At 39.7% G+C, this 15,398-nt stretch overlaps 1 protein-coding gene across 9 annotated transcripts in view; it reads right to left on the reverse strand.

The window, feature by feature from the left end:
• The window catches only part of FER (FER tyrosine kinase), a 127,241-nt gene extending 112,345 nt beyond the window's left edge, over window positions 1-14,896 (reverse strand). For 5 of the 9 annotated variants that reach the window (XR_005556137.1, XR_005556138.1, XM_039338402.1 and 2 more), the window contains exon 1: window positions 3,368-3,502. The gene's annotated coding sequence lies outside the window, so the exon portion shown is untranslated. Of the gene's footprint in view, window positions 1-3,367; window positions 3,503-13,354; window positions 14,064-14,164; window positions 14,422-14,839 lie in introns of those variants that run through there. The other 4 variants (XM_039338398.1, XM_039338399.1, XM_039338400.1 and 1 more) reach the window with 4 other exon arrangements.
• Between the last annotated feature and the right edge of the window lie 502 nt (window positions 14,897-15,398).

Genomic DNA, 15,398 nt, shown 5'->3' on the forward strand with positions numbered 1-15,398 from the left:
CACTAGATGACGTTGACATTGTCACAGTTGACACTGACTTGATGGGACATAAATATATTAAATTCTGTGGCAATACTTTTGTGATCTACTCTTTAAGGGGAAAGTCATTGACATTGTACTAAAATTCTACATAAAAGAGTAAAAAAATAAATAAAATTATACCGATGGCATGTAGAAAAATACCAAGTATCTATATTTGTATAAATCTGCAATACATAGGTATTATCAAAACTTAAGACTATACCCGAGAATACATTTTATGAAATCAGTAAGATTTACTCTTGAATAGATACAGACTTGTATTATGAAAGCACAATGATCTTATTGAAGCAAATGTGTGATGGGTACATAGAATCTATTGATTTTCCCTTTCTGAGTTAACATGCAGACCTAGTTTTCTCTTTCTGCTTCCCCTTTCTCATCTAAGGGTAATATTTTCTGAAATATCAACCTCAAAAAGTAATAGATTGCTAATAACGTCAAATATTATGAACTATGATCATTTTAGTATTACTACAAATTGACCCATCATTCAAAGTATATCAAATTTCTAATAGATGAAAGGGAGACAAATTTAGGAGAAGAATGGCTTTTTTATCTAGTCAAAACAAGATTTAGGAATTCACTTCAGAGGTTGTAGTGTATATGTTGTGAAAAATGGTTGGGATATGCTGCTCAAACCTATTTACTTGGAGGTACAATATCTCCACCAAGTTCTGTGATGTTTATTCTGATAAAAGATTGCATTTAAGTCAGGTTTCAGGCCTTACTATAGGATAGAGATTGCATTGTTGCACTTGTGGATGACCTCTGGTTAGAACAGAATATTGGTAGAACCATCCTGGCTCTCCTTGACTGCTTAGTGGCCTTCAATACATTGACCATGGTAACCCTTTGGCCAGCTGCACAGTTTGTTGCTGAGCAGCACAGTTCTCAGCTGGTTTGGCTCCTTTCTCCAAGGCTGATCCCAATCAGTGTTGATATAGAGTGACAAACCTAGCCCCTGGTAGCTTTCTTATGGTGTGTTGCAGGGCTTAATTCTCTGTCCACTCCTCATTAACATCTAAATGAAGCCACTGGATGAGATCATCCATCACAATGGGTTCAGATATCATCAGTATACTGATGACATTCAACTTATATCTCCGCACCTGGTGATCCAAGTGATGCTGTCACTATCCTCTCACAGTGCCTGGAGACTGTAGAGCTGGATGGGGGTCAATGGGTTACAACTAAACCCTAGCAAGATGGATGGATGGATGGATGGATGGATATATATAGAAATAGATAGATAACCTTTTATTGTCATTTTTACTGTGGGCACAATGGCGCACATTAAAAATGAAATTTAGTTGCTTGCTCTCAAAGTACACATACATAGCACACATTTAAACATACTATATACAACATATGTATAGACCTACACTCTTACATATAAGTAACATATAAATATTAATCACTGTCCATCTTGAATACATAATGGAAGGAGGAAGCTTTAGAGTTCGTAAGGTTAATACTGTATGGAACAAAACTGTGACTGAATCTGGATGTTCTGCTACCACGGAGCCTCCTCCCAGAAGGTAACAAGGAAAACAGGTTGTGAAGAGGATGTGTAGTGTCCCAGACAATCTTACGGATCCTGCTTAAGCAACGCTTATGTGCTATATCCTGGATGGAAGGGAGGGAACTGCCAATAATCTTTTCACCCATCCACACCACTCTCTGCACTGCCTTCCTGTCTGAAGCAGTGATGCTTCCAAACCAGACTGTGATGCTGTATGACAGGATGCTCTCAATCGTCCCTCTGTAGAAAGTGGTAAGAACAGGGGAAGGAAGATGTGCTTTTCTCATGTGGCGCAGAAAATGCAGATGCTGCTGTGCCCACTTCACCAGTATCTCACTACTGAAGACCAAGCCAGCCTACTTGTTAACTGCACGCCCAGGAATTTGTTGCTGGTAACCATTTCCTCAAACTTAAGAGGCTTTGGGTGTCACTCCATTGCGTTGGGTGCATAGAGCTTCCAGACTCAGATCTTTGACATCTTTAGTTCTGGATGGGGCTGCACTATCCCATTCAGACCCAACTTAGGAGTTCTCCTGGGCTCAGGACTCCTGATCAAAGAGCAGATGGTGGTAGTGGCTAGGATAGCCTTTGCACATCTTTAATTTGTGCACCATCTGCAGCCTTTCCTGGATCAGGACTCCCTGCACTCAGTCACTCAAGCCCTAATCATCTCTCGTCTGGATTATTGTAATGTGCTTTACAAGGGGCTACTTTTGAAATGTATTTGGAAACTGTAATTAATACAAGCAATCTTTGGGACCCATAGAATGGCCCATACAACACCAATGTTTTTGTGAGATATACTAGTTTCTGGTTTGTTTCTGGGTGCAGTTCAAGGTGTTGACTTTGATCTTTAAAGCCCTCCATGGCATGGGTCCAGATTACTTGATGAAACATCTCATCCCATTAAGACAAGCCCACCCTACTCCTGCCAGCAGAGGCTTGCTGGGGATCCCGTCAGACAAGGAACTCTGATGGGCAGGATTCAGAAGAAAAACCTTCTCTGTTCTAGTGCCAACCCCTCTGGAACACTGTGGTCCCTGGGGTGAGGTTTGCTCCTGCCCTTTTATTCTTCTGCAAGAGCTTGAAGACCTGACTCTGCCAGTTGACCTAGGGATCCAAAAAGGGAGTCCAACACAGGAGGTGGCTACTGGACTAATTAGCTGAACCCACCTCCCCTTGTGCTTCCTGATGCCCCTTTAAAATTTCATATTATTTTACTTTTATTATTTTTACTGTTTCATTGCTTTGCTTTTATTGTATTTACATTTTTCATCATTTTTTTCCGTTTTTACTGTTGTAAGCCACCCAGAGTAGCCCCATGGTGAAATGGGCAGCAAATAAATTTAATAAATAAATCTGATTGTAACTCTTTCCTCTTTACATTTAAAAAAGTTATTGTATTCTGCATATGACTGGCCTGCCCAGTAAAAATATATAAAAATCCAGGATTTATTCTAGCTAAATCTCCTGAACTCTAGCTTTTTTTAAAAAAAAAAGTTTTTACTTAGCTCTACGTTTAAATTATCCTTTCAATTTCTCACATCTTTCTCTAATTTGGGAGCTTCATCTTATCTATTACAAGAGGAAATGAGTAAGAGCTCCACTGTAAACTAAAAGCCAAAATTGTACCTTATTTATCTACCCACAAACTGAAGCTTAAAAAGAAAATAAAACTGAACAAAACACTCTAATTACTATCTAATGAAACAAATCTTATCGCTAAATGTACATGATGAAATAACTGCAGTACTTAGAGGCACTGACTAATGCTGTTTGTAACTGTAAGGGAAAACAGATCACCTTTCCAGATTTTTTTTTTAACTTTCAGCAGCTGGATGTGACCGGTAATTAGGATAGTGAAGACATTTATTTCTCCAACATTTTGCTCATTAATGTTGACAAGGTTACTTGTAAGAGTCTCTTCACAGCAGAACCCTTGAAGTATATAAGCACAGGGAAGACAATTATATTTTTATCTGTTTACATTAACACCTGAGAGTAAAGGTAAATAATAAAATTAAATTAAAATTAAATAAATAAAAATAAATGTGTAGTTTATTCAAAGTTAAATGTTGTTTTCAACATTATTTATTCTCTAGTATATATAGTATATAGCCATAGATATGAATTCCAAAAATACAGTTTTGTCATACATGAAAAAAATAAAACTGAATAAAACACACTATCTAGTGAAACAGCTTTTATTGCTAAATATACATACTAAAATAATGTTGAAAGTAACATTGTCTTATTATAGTTGGTCACACAGTAAGCCAGATGTTTAAACAGGATTTGGCATTTTTACCAGCAGATTTAGAAGTTCACAAAGTAGTAAAGAAGAGGAAGAGAGAAATACAATTTCTGAAATTCATTTTCCCCCACTCCTCTTGCTAGAATTATTCCAGCTAATTTCTTTCTTCTGATTCACAGATTTTTTTTATGCCAGGAAATACAGACATCTAAGTAATTACATTTGGGTGAACAATGTCAGATCATCTGTTTGGACATGCCTTCTACTCTAGAGTTGAAAGTCACCTGAAAAAAAGTATTTCAGGAAGAATTATTAATATAAGTCTGGGGAAATAAAAACTGAAATAAAATACTTTTATTTTAAATGGAATAACATGACATACCAAAGACTATTATTCTGAAATAACAAGATATTCAAAAAGTGGTTGCTAAAGGGAAAAAGTTTTGAAGATCCAAATCTAACCAATAAGCATTTAATATATAAGTCCCAATGTACTCAGTAGGATTTATTTCTGGATACATACATGCTGGTTTGTACCACAGTTAACTAATTCACCTACTCTTCTCCTTTAAAAAGAACAGTAGGAAAGATTTCAAGTGGAATGTTCCAAAGTCTCTGAAAAGATTGAAGGTTTATTTGCTGAATAATTTTTCATATAATAAACCAATAACAAACAACAAAAAGTCATAAGACAAATTTGCTTAAAAATATTACACCTAATCTTTTGACAAAGCCCAGGCATTACTTAATGACACTACAGCCTACAGAGTCATCACTAAAGATCCGATGAAAACGCACACAAACCACATCAACAAGGTACTTAGCAACCTCAAACGTTGGGGTAAAATCAACGACAACACATTGAGGAGGATACATCCCAGCGACGCAGCCATGGCTAGGTTCTATGGCCTCCCGAAAGTACACAAAGAGGGGGGGGGTCCTCCTACGACCTATTGTGTCCTTCAGGGGCACACCCACTTCAGGACTAGCCAAATGGCTCAGCGGTCGCATCAGCCACTTGGTCGATAACAACAAGACCACTGTGAAATCGGCTGAGGAGTTTCTAGAGAGAGTAAAGCCCCTAAGGATAGAGAAAGATGAGGTAATGATATCATTTGACATTACCTCACTCTTTACCTCTATCCCTCAAGATCTGGCACACGGCAATAGGGACCTCCTACAAGAGGGGCCTGAACAACATAAGGACACTCTCCATACCAATGATTTAATACAGTTGCTAACCCTATGCCTGAAGACATACTTCACCTTTTGGGGCGTGGTATACGAACAAATAAAAGGGACGCCAATGGGATCCCCCATCTCAGGCATTATTGCTGAGGTGGTTCTTCAGTGGCTAGAGTCAATAGTAATGTCTAGGTACTGCCCAAAATTTTGGGCACACTATGTAGATGATACTTTTGTGATTATCAAAAGACAAGATAGCGCCAAATTCTTGGAGGAACTGCTCGGTATATCCAGACATCTGCTTCACCGCAGAAGAAGAGAGCCAAGGCAGTCTTACCTTTCCGGATGTACTGATCAGCCGATGCCCTAATGGCACATTGTGAATGTCTGTATACCGTAAACCCACCCATACAGACAGAATGCTACATTATAATAGCAACCACCTGGTAGCACATAAAATCAGCTGCATCCGGATGCTATTTAAATGGGTTAATTCCCATTGTAGCACGGGCAGAGCTAAAGCCGAGGAGAAAAAACATCTTCATCACATCTTCATGCGCAATGGCTATCCCATAGGGTTTGTGAGACAGCATAGTAGACGACATCAAAATCATAGAGACTCACGCTCCAATGGGACAGCAATGTCAGCCACATGAACAACCCTCCCTTACATCCATGGTGTCTCCAAGGCCACGGCATGGCTGTTGGCCTCCTACAATGTGAGTGTTGCCCATAGGCCCGAGCACACCTTAGGTCCAAGGTCATGCATCCAAAAGAACTGCTCCCCAACGGTCAAAGATCATCTGTGGTTTACAGAATTGCAAAGATTGTGCGAGCAATTACGTTGGGGAAACTACTAAAAGATTGAGGACCAGGGTTCATGAACATGAACTGGCTATTAGAAGGCAGGAGCAATTCTCACAAGTGTGGGCCAATATGTCCAGCTCTGGCCACACGTTCGATCTAGCTAACGCAGAGGTTATAGCTCATGAGACTACCAAGGGGAGCCGCCTATTCAAGGAAGCCTGGCTCTCTAATGAAAATTCCATCAACCGGCATATAGATCTTTTGCTGGCCTACCAGACTCTTAGGAGATGGGAAAAAGAGCACCATGGCCTGCTGAGAAGACATTTAACTCTTCCTTTGCAGGATTGGGGCAGTAGAATGATGGATGAGATGGGCACGATCTCTAAGGAAGACAATGACAGCGTTTTGCATAATTGAGACGATGGCTCTATAGGTGGGACGACCACGACTCCCATGGACCAAGATGTTGGACCAAATGGCCCTAAGCCAGGGATGGAAGCGCTGAGGTGATCTGGAAGGAGGGGGAGGGAGGGGGAAGACAGAGAGCAGGAATGCCGGAACAGCAGCTTGTTGCAGGACTGGGGCGGAGGAATTACGACAACAGCCTTGGCGGTGGGGGAGAATAATGGCCCTGGGAGGGAGGGGGACTGGGCACAGAGACGGATTGACAGTGCCCGCCAAGTGCTTGCACATGCTCAAAAAGAGCATTTGAGGATCGTAAAATAACCAGTGGAGTCAAAGACAGTTTGCCTGATGAGGAACAACTCTGCGCGATACGGATTAATACAATCAACGGGCTGATGACGCGCTCAAGGAGCCGGACACAGAGGCAGGAGGCTATATGAGCTGCCTTCCTGATCTCCTTCTATTCTAACTCTCATGACGCCAGCAGTTTTTGGCCGGACGAAAGCTTAGTGACTCTTCCTAACCACAGTCTTGTTTATATTAAACAGGCTGGTTTATTATATCCTGTGGTTCGTTTTTTCTTTTATTAACATAATGTCCAGGATTCGCATTTTTAGTATTTTAAAAGACATATATACATACATACATACACACACACACACACACACATGTATGTGTGTGTGTGTGTGTATGTATGTGTGTGTGTATGTATGTATGTGTGTGTGTGTGTGTGTATATATATATATATATATTAAAAATTGAAGAACAGCGATTCCTGGGTACATACATTTCAGTAAAAAAGGAAGCGATCACCAGGAAATAAAAAACCAAGGTTTTAATAAATAAAATCATGGCTATGCTTATAAGCAGGTTTCCTCACTAGCTAGCTTGTATCCTGACGATGATGGCAGATGCTAGCCATCGAAAGCTTGATTTTATTTATTAAAACCTTGGTGTTTTATTTCCTGGTGATCGCTTCCTTTTTTATTGAAATGTATGTACCCAGGAATAGCTATTCTTCAATTTTTAATGTAATTTTTAATATATATATATATATATATATATATATATATATATATATATATATATATATATATATATATATATATATTCTGTATGCCCTGTGAAGAAGGGCATATAGAAACAACAGACCCTGTGCTCCTCCAGTGCTTGTACTACAGAGACATCTGTATTTGCCTTCAAGAACAATTGATGGGAGGGCATAACACTGTGCCAGAGTGGAAGTTGAGTATGATCATCTAAACTCTGGCCTCAACTTTTGGGACTTGAAGGGCTGACCTTCAAAATTTGAATTAACAAATTCTAATAGTGCAAAGCTGGAAAAGGGGCCCAGTTAGGCACTATAAAGAAGTTGAGCTATTGGCTTAGCTTTGAATAGTTTCAACATGCTGCCAAAAAAAAATTGCATGGTTGCAGTCATATGTAATTAATATAACCTTATCTCTTAACAGACTTATTGTATCAGAAAACATTTAAAAAAATATTTAAGCTCTTTATTTACAAAGAAAAGCAGACCATTAATGAGGAAAGATAATTGATTTTTTTTTTTGTCCAAGGGCAGAAACCTGGAAGATAAAGGACAAGAATGTTCACTACTACCTCTAGCTTTCTACAAGAGATGGTAGAGCATTCTAGTTCTCAATAATCTTCCCTGATAGTCATCAAAGAGAATCAAATCTAAAGCACAATAGAAAATGTTTCTACCTTGCAGCATGGAATTTACCCCATTCTCTGAGCTCACCTTTGAATGATTTGGTAGAAAGCAATGGGCTCAATTAGCCAAATCTTCCTTATTACGCCAGTGAAAGCAGGCAAAGGAGTCGGCAGAAATGCTACTTTGTTGAATTTCTATCTGCACAATTACTTAATTACAAAAGAGTCCTACCAATTTGCTAATAAGAATTCTATTCATCTACCTATTGATCTTTTATCATATCTTTTATCATATTGATGTATTCACTGTGCTCCTTTTCATTGTGTTTTATTGTTCTATTGTTTAACTTTACACTCTTCATTTCTTCCTTTTTATTGCTGTAAGCCACCTAAAGTAGCCCCACAGCTTGATAGGTGGCAAATAAATTTAACAAATAATAATCTTGTGATATTGAATTCTAAGGAAGCTTTCAGTTCTCTTGAATATACCTAGGTTCAGTAATGGTTAGATAAGGGGGGAAAACGCAGCTGAAATCAAATCTAGACAATATATGGGGCTAATGGGACTACCGTATATTCTTTTTGAACGACCAAGTCTGAAGCCCAGAAGTGCTCCTTAGTTTTCTGTCTGTTAGGTTCTTAGGAGCAACTATATTTTCATTGTTATTTAACAATAATTTGTGTGCTGCCTTCTCACTAGAAAAAAAAATCAATATCATGCAATCCCTTATACCAGTGTTTCTCAACCTTGACAATTTTAAGGCATGTGGACTTCAACTCCCAGAATTCCACATTGCTGGCTGTGGAATTTTGGGAGTTGAAGTCCACATGCCTTAAAATTGTCAAGGTTGAGAAACACTGCCTTATACCGTTGTCAACTTAATAAGACTCTCATTCTAAAAACCCTATAAAAGTCTATAAAACAAGTGAGCACAAGATGCAAGTTGCACATCAATTGCAATTATTCTTAAGTTGGTCAGTTTGCAGATCAGTAGCCCAGGCTTTGCAATTTCACCATTGCAGCTTGTTCAATGTACAGTTTCCAGCTTTTGAGAGAACATGAGTTGATGAAAATGTAGCAGATAGGTTGTTATTCAGTGCTCTTACCAGGATCCCATTATGTCCATATTAAAAGATTTGAATTAGTAATCCCCTACTTTCCATATATATTCAGTGTAGTGTTAGCTTTCATAGCCTAAACAGTCTAGAGCAGTGATGGCGAACCTTTTAGAGACTGAGTGCCCAAACTGCAACCCAAAACCTATTTATTTATCGCAAAGTGCCAACACGTCAATTTAACCTGAATACTGAGGTTTTAGTTTAGAAAAAAACAACTCATACATTAACATCTTTTGTCTTAAAAGAAAAACACAATAACAAAGCTTTCAATGATACAAACAACTTTTATTGAAAGGTAAAGTTTGCATTTGGCATGCTTTTGAACAATTACTGTGATTTTTGCTGTTGTATGCCTGCTGATAATTTGTATAACCTTGGCTCATATTTTGTAAGTTTGAGAGCAACACATGCAGCACTCAAGTCATCTGCTCACAAGCATAAGATGATCCAAACAAAGTAAGGAAAGCAATCCCAAGTGCTTTCATTTACTTAAAAATTTTTGGCAGAGAATTCTACTTTAAGGATTTCATTTTCACAACTAACTGCGCTGTCCTTTGTCATCATTGTTTTCACAGGATTGCTCTCAATAAGAGTGAGGCGTGCTTTGGCTCCGTTTTCGCCAGGAAGAGGCTTGGGAAATGGCCTTTTTCTGGCAAAAACAAGCCTCTGAGCCCTGATGCTGGTGGAGTGAGGCAGCAGAAGCCAGAGCAGATCCTTCCCCGTCTCCCCTCACTTCCCCAAAACCTCCCTTCATTAACCTCCTTTCCATCTCTGTTCCCTGCCACTGCATGCAGGGCAATAAAAGAAGCTTGTGGGACTACCAATTAAAAAAAAAAGTTCAACCAGACATTCCAACTTTGCAAAATCTTTTTTTGTGAGAAGTTGAAAGGTCAGCTTAATCTTTTTTTTTAGTCCCACAAACTTCTTTTGTTGCCCTGCATATGGAGAACGGAGTTGGAAAGGTTAGTGAAGGAATGTAGTTGCCCTGGGGTGTGGTGGGGGTTAAGGTTTGGCATTGTGGATTGTGGAGTGTTTGTGCTCTGGTGCAGCTATTCAAAACACAGGGATTCCCTGCATTTTGAAGCACCCTGGGTGACTGCACAGAAAGGAACACTCCGTTTCTCAAGTGTCCCATTCCAAGCATACAGAGCTTGCAGTCTCTACCAGATATCTGTTGGGATAAACTCTTTTAGCTCCTATAGAGCGCTTCCAAATGCAGCCAATCCCTGAACTTTGGAAGCACTCCATATGTGCGGAAACATTTTTTATCCCAATGGAGATCTGGCAGAAGGCTCCGTTTCTCAAGCACCCCATTCCAGGCATACAGAGCTTGCAAGCCGGAGCCTTCTGCCGGATCTCCGTTGGGATAAAAAAAAAATGTTTTAATCAATGTACCTCAAATGGACTATTTACAGAATGCTGGGACCCATTTCTATGGAGGGAATGACATTTGGGAAAGTTGCAGCAGCTGCTACTTCAGTGCCACTACCGTGCTGCTGCAGTCACATAATTTTCATTTTCAATGTTCCCAGCCATTAGTACAATCCTTCACTCCCTTCCCCCAGTTAGCAGCAGCCACATATCTCCCTGCTGGGAACAGAAGGAAAAGGACAGAAGGGAAGAAGGAAAATTTCTGCCAGTCACTGACAGTTTCCCGCAAGGAAATTAAGTGGGAATGCCAACAGATCAGAAGTTGCTCCCATTTCCCCTGATTTTTTTTGCTTGCCTCTGGTTACTATTTAGGTAAGGAAATCTCTGAAAAAGTGACCCAAAGCATTATGTGGTGTCTAATCTATAATTAAAATCAAGAAGTATTTGGTTAACAATGTCTCTAATTCCTTAATTTTCTCATTTTGTCTTAACCAATAATTTCCAGCAAGAAAACTGAGTATAGCTTCAAACAACTTAATGCTAAACTGGGAAGAGAAGATGCACTCAGAAAAATATGTGTTCCTTTCTTGGCTTGACTTCCTAAACTACCCAAGAGATTTAAGTGTTGTATATTACATAAGTAGAGTAACAAGTATACAAGTGTCCGTGTATATTTTTACTTGAAAGAAAATGGCTTGCTTTGATATATTCCTATAATTGTGTATTCACTTAAGCATTGAGACAAACTGATATCATGAAAGTTACATATATTAGGCTGGAATTTGTATATTACCATGTATAATTTATTGAAAAGCTATCAGCCCAGTTGCAATGGTTTATTCAACCAATTACAAACACTGTGACTTAATGCAGCTTGTAACCCACCCTTGATATTAAGACTAAATGGTTCTTAAAACACATTTTCTCAGATTCCAAACAACTGTATCATGACTTAACATACAATAGGGAAGTATGTTGGAAGGCACTAAGCTAACTTACAAAAGGGACACCAGTCATCAAATTATCATTTTAATTTAGACAAAAGCATAGGTGTCAATTCTCAGGACTCATTCATTAAAAAGATTAAATTGAAATTAGTTGTTCACTGATCTAACAGTTAAACATTTAAATCAATGTGTTCTCTTCTTGAAATCATGCTCTCAGGCAAAAAAAGGTCTTTCACTTTCCATGAATTGTTGCCTGCCCTGGTCTGTTTTCCAGATTTTTTGGATAGGTTGACAATGATCTAAAGCTACATTTTCCCTAAAGATTTGAAAGCAGAATATAAATTCTGTTGCTAAACAAAGCAAATTAAAATGCATGATTTCTCACTATACACAGTAATTATCACCTTAATTACTGAGCATATAAAATTCAGGAAGCAATTCTATCCTCTGCCAATTTAGCATTTGTAGTCCAATCAGCTATCACTGAAAACATATAATGTACAACCTTTAAGGTACCTAACCTGGCTTCATGTAAGATATGTAGAATCATAACACAAATTGTGGATTTAAAATTATGAGTTCCAATTAAATAAAAGTCTAGCAGCTACATTATAGCAGAAGACTGAATTGACAATTGCTCAAGTAGGTTTGTAGAACAAACTCATCTACTGTTGTTCTAACCCATTTTTGTCCCTCCAGTTACATTAAAAAATATAGTAAGTTTTCAAAAATATTCTAGGACATCGCCCTTGTGAAAGACTTTTGTTGCACATCTAAAACTAAGTTTCATGATTGTCAATTCAAGCATCAGCTGTGAAGCTCAATTAATGGTGCTGGGAAATGATCATTTCTAACATAGGCAAGTGAAAATACAGTAGTCCTTGAGTTGTAACAAAAAGTTCCAAAATTTTCATTCCTAAGCAATGCCGCTGTAAAGTGCAATGTCACATGACTGCATTATTTTGACAATCTCTGCATTCCCCATTGCCACGTTTAGCTTGGATTGTGGATTATTTTGTGAGCATCTCCTTATAACTTTTTGCCAGGTTCCCACAAGTAAAGTTAGTTGCAAGTCCCAGGCAGTTCACAAGCAGGCAGATAGCAGGTAAGTGACTGCTGTTAGATGGGGAGGAAGCAACTGAATGCACAGATGGCTGTAGTGGTGCAACATCAGCATGTCAAGGCTTGGAATGGCCATGCTGGGTGTGCAAATAGCAGAAGAATGGCACAGGCACAGTGGGGCTTGGAGTGGCTGCTGCCAGATGGGAGAGATGACAAGGGGTTCATGGGTCACCAGGGAGATGCAGTGATGCTCTTTCAGGTGTACAAGTGACTGGGAAAGTGCAGCAAAAGTGAAAAGAGGCTTGGAGAAGGTTCGCAGGTAGGACAGACTTATTCAAGTAACTTGCAATCTTCTCTGCTGGCTTCCCCATTGACTATGCTTGTGTAAAGCTAGCAGGGCAGATTGCAAATTGTGATCACTTGATTGCTGAACACTGCAACCACTGTAATTGTAAGCCAGTTCCCAAGAGTTCAGATCATGATGATGTCATCAATTATAACCACTTGTTCAGCTTCATCATAACTTTGAATTGTTGCTGAACAAGTGGTTGTTAACCAGGGACTACCTTGGAAAGTGGAACAAGTTAAACTTATGCACATATATCCCTACAGCCATGGAAAGAGATATCATTAAAGTGCGTATGAGCTTACAGTATACAAAACAAATGGGAATAAATTTTGTAATATATTTTGAGAAAGTTTTAAGATAAGGAAAAGAAATGTGTTTAAAAAGGAGAAAATCCCTTATATTCTAATATTACATTCCCTGTTTTAATTAATTATATTCCCATATTATACAGCTGGATCAACTACACATACAAGTTTGCATAATTCAGTAATTTAAGGTTATAATGTACAAACATATTTCTATAATCTAGGAAATCCCATTTAGGTGCTAAAACTTTCTACCACTCAAGCAGATTATAAGGAATGACACCTTAAGTAAAATTGACAGCAAAAACCCACTTTTTACATTATGGTTTTCTTCTAAGATTCTTATGTGTTGTGCAAAAAAATTCCAAAAATTAAAATGTATGAAGATATCCAATCAGCTCCAATCAGCATTCATCCCATTTAGTTCAATGTTGTATTCATTGATGGACTTTCAGACATCAATTCTGCTAGACTTCATAAAGTTGCTAGGGATTGACCTGAAAGTTTTTACAACATAATATTTACTAATCAATTGACTCTAATCTCCTGCAGTAAAGATTTTTCTATACTTTTTCATGAAGCCAATACAAGATTCAACATTTATTCCTCCAAACTCTAAACTGTTTATTGCTGAAATAAAATATATCTTAACAATTAAGAGACTGTCATATTAATGAAAATGTCATTTAGGGTCATGCAGCTGTTTTTTCAGGGATCAGATGTTTGACTACACAGCTGCAGTACACACCCAGAAAGCACACATTTAAGGTCAGTTTAAAGCAGCATCCCTCTTCCTTCTCCCACCTCATCCTCATTTTTGTAGCAATACCAACTGCATAAAGCTTCATGGATAAAGAATAGCTAATACTCTACATTTATTACTCTACATTAATTTGGGTTTTTAAATAATTCCAAGCTTCTACTATTGTACCCAAGCAAAAGTAATTTAATACAGCTTGTCTGTGTAATTTCATAATGTGCACATGGATTTTTTTTTCTTTCGTATTCCCCCTCCCCCCCAAAAAGAGATTTCGACTACATCTTTGGTAAGTGAAACAGTTGGAGCAATACAGCAACGTTTACAGATATAAATTATATTTATATAAAATTATATAAAAGAACCTTCACGAGAAGGGATGGCTCTTTCTTCCAACCTTCTAACTTCCAGTGGGCCAAACTAGTGAAAAGGAATCCGAGTCTCTTCATACAGACAATCTTGCCATCAACACCTTTAAAGTGTCAGTGTTGTGCCTAAAGCCAGCTATGGTGGGTGACGACGAGCAGGGAAACCAGACAATCAGCAAAAAGACAAGGGACGGCGAGGGAGCTTCGAAACCCGCGAAAGTCGAAAGCCCGAAAATTCCATCTCAGCGAGTCCAAGCCCCGTTCCTATCACCTTACTTCCGAAGTGACCTGATCCAGGAACTGAGAACGACTGGCCGGCGGAGGAGGCAGGAGAGCGGCCGGCCCAGGGACGCAGGCCGAGCAGGGAACGCCAGACCGCCTCCTCCCCAACATGACCGGGGGGGGGGCTCGTCTGGGCTGCCCAAAGGAGACCCGTTGCTGGCCGCCACAGCAGCAGCAGCGCCTCCCTTTTGCCTCGCTTCCTTCCTTTATCCTCGAAAGCAATCCCGGCGCCGCCCCCGCCCACTCGTCCGGCCTAGGCGCCGCGCCTCTCCCAAGCCTGGCACCCTTTGAAGGGGACCTAGGCTCCTGCTGCGCACCCTTCGTCCGCCCAGCCTTGGCCAAGCACAAAGCCCCACCGGCGGCTCCACAAACCCCGAGCGCAACACTCACCTACCTGACAAGCTGAGCCCCTCCACCACAATACGCCTGCCGCCCGCCCCGCCTATGTCACGGGCGGGCGTCACAACGAATCCTCGCTTGCTTCTCCTGCCGCCGACAACCAATCGGCTTCGAAGCAGCTCACCGCCGGGAGCCAATCCGCACGTCATCCAGCCCTTTCGGCGAGAGGAGAAGCAGCTGGTCGGTAAACCAATGAATGGAGGCGAAAGTGGTGGTCTCGAGCTTCAGAGCGGAAAAGCTATTGGTTGAATCGGGTGGATGTGGTGGGCCAACCAGTGGGGTTTGATTTGATTTCCTTTCCTTTAGTAAGGAGAATTGATTTTAGTTATTCTGCAAGGAAAACGCTAGTGGGACGTTGGGGCAGAAGGACGGATACGGGAATTTATTGGTCTTCCTGTTATAACCCTGATGTAGTAAATTGGATGTTTTGGGTGTAGCTCATCAGTGGAGTTTCTTCTCAAGTTTATGGTATGCTGTATAAGCCTTATTTGAATTCAGCGGAAGCCCCTTTGTGTCTTTCAAAAAGCCCTTGTAGATTGGAATGGTTAGT

The sequence above is a fragment of the Crotalus tigris genome, unplaced genomic scaffold (assembly GCF_016545835.1).
Source record: "Crotalus tigris isolate CLP2741 ecotype Arizona unplaced genomic scaffold, ASM1654583v1 scf7180000017700.2314712, whole genome shotgun sequence".
NCBI lineage: Eukaryota > Metazoa > Chordata > Lepidosauria > Squamata > Viperidae > Crotalus > Crotalus tigris.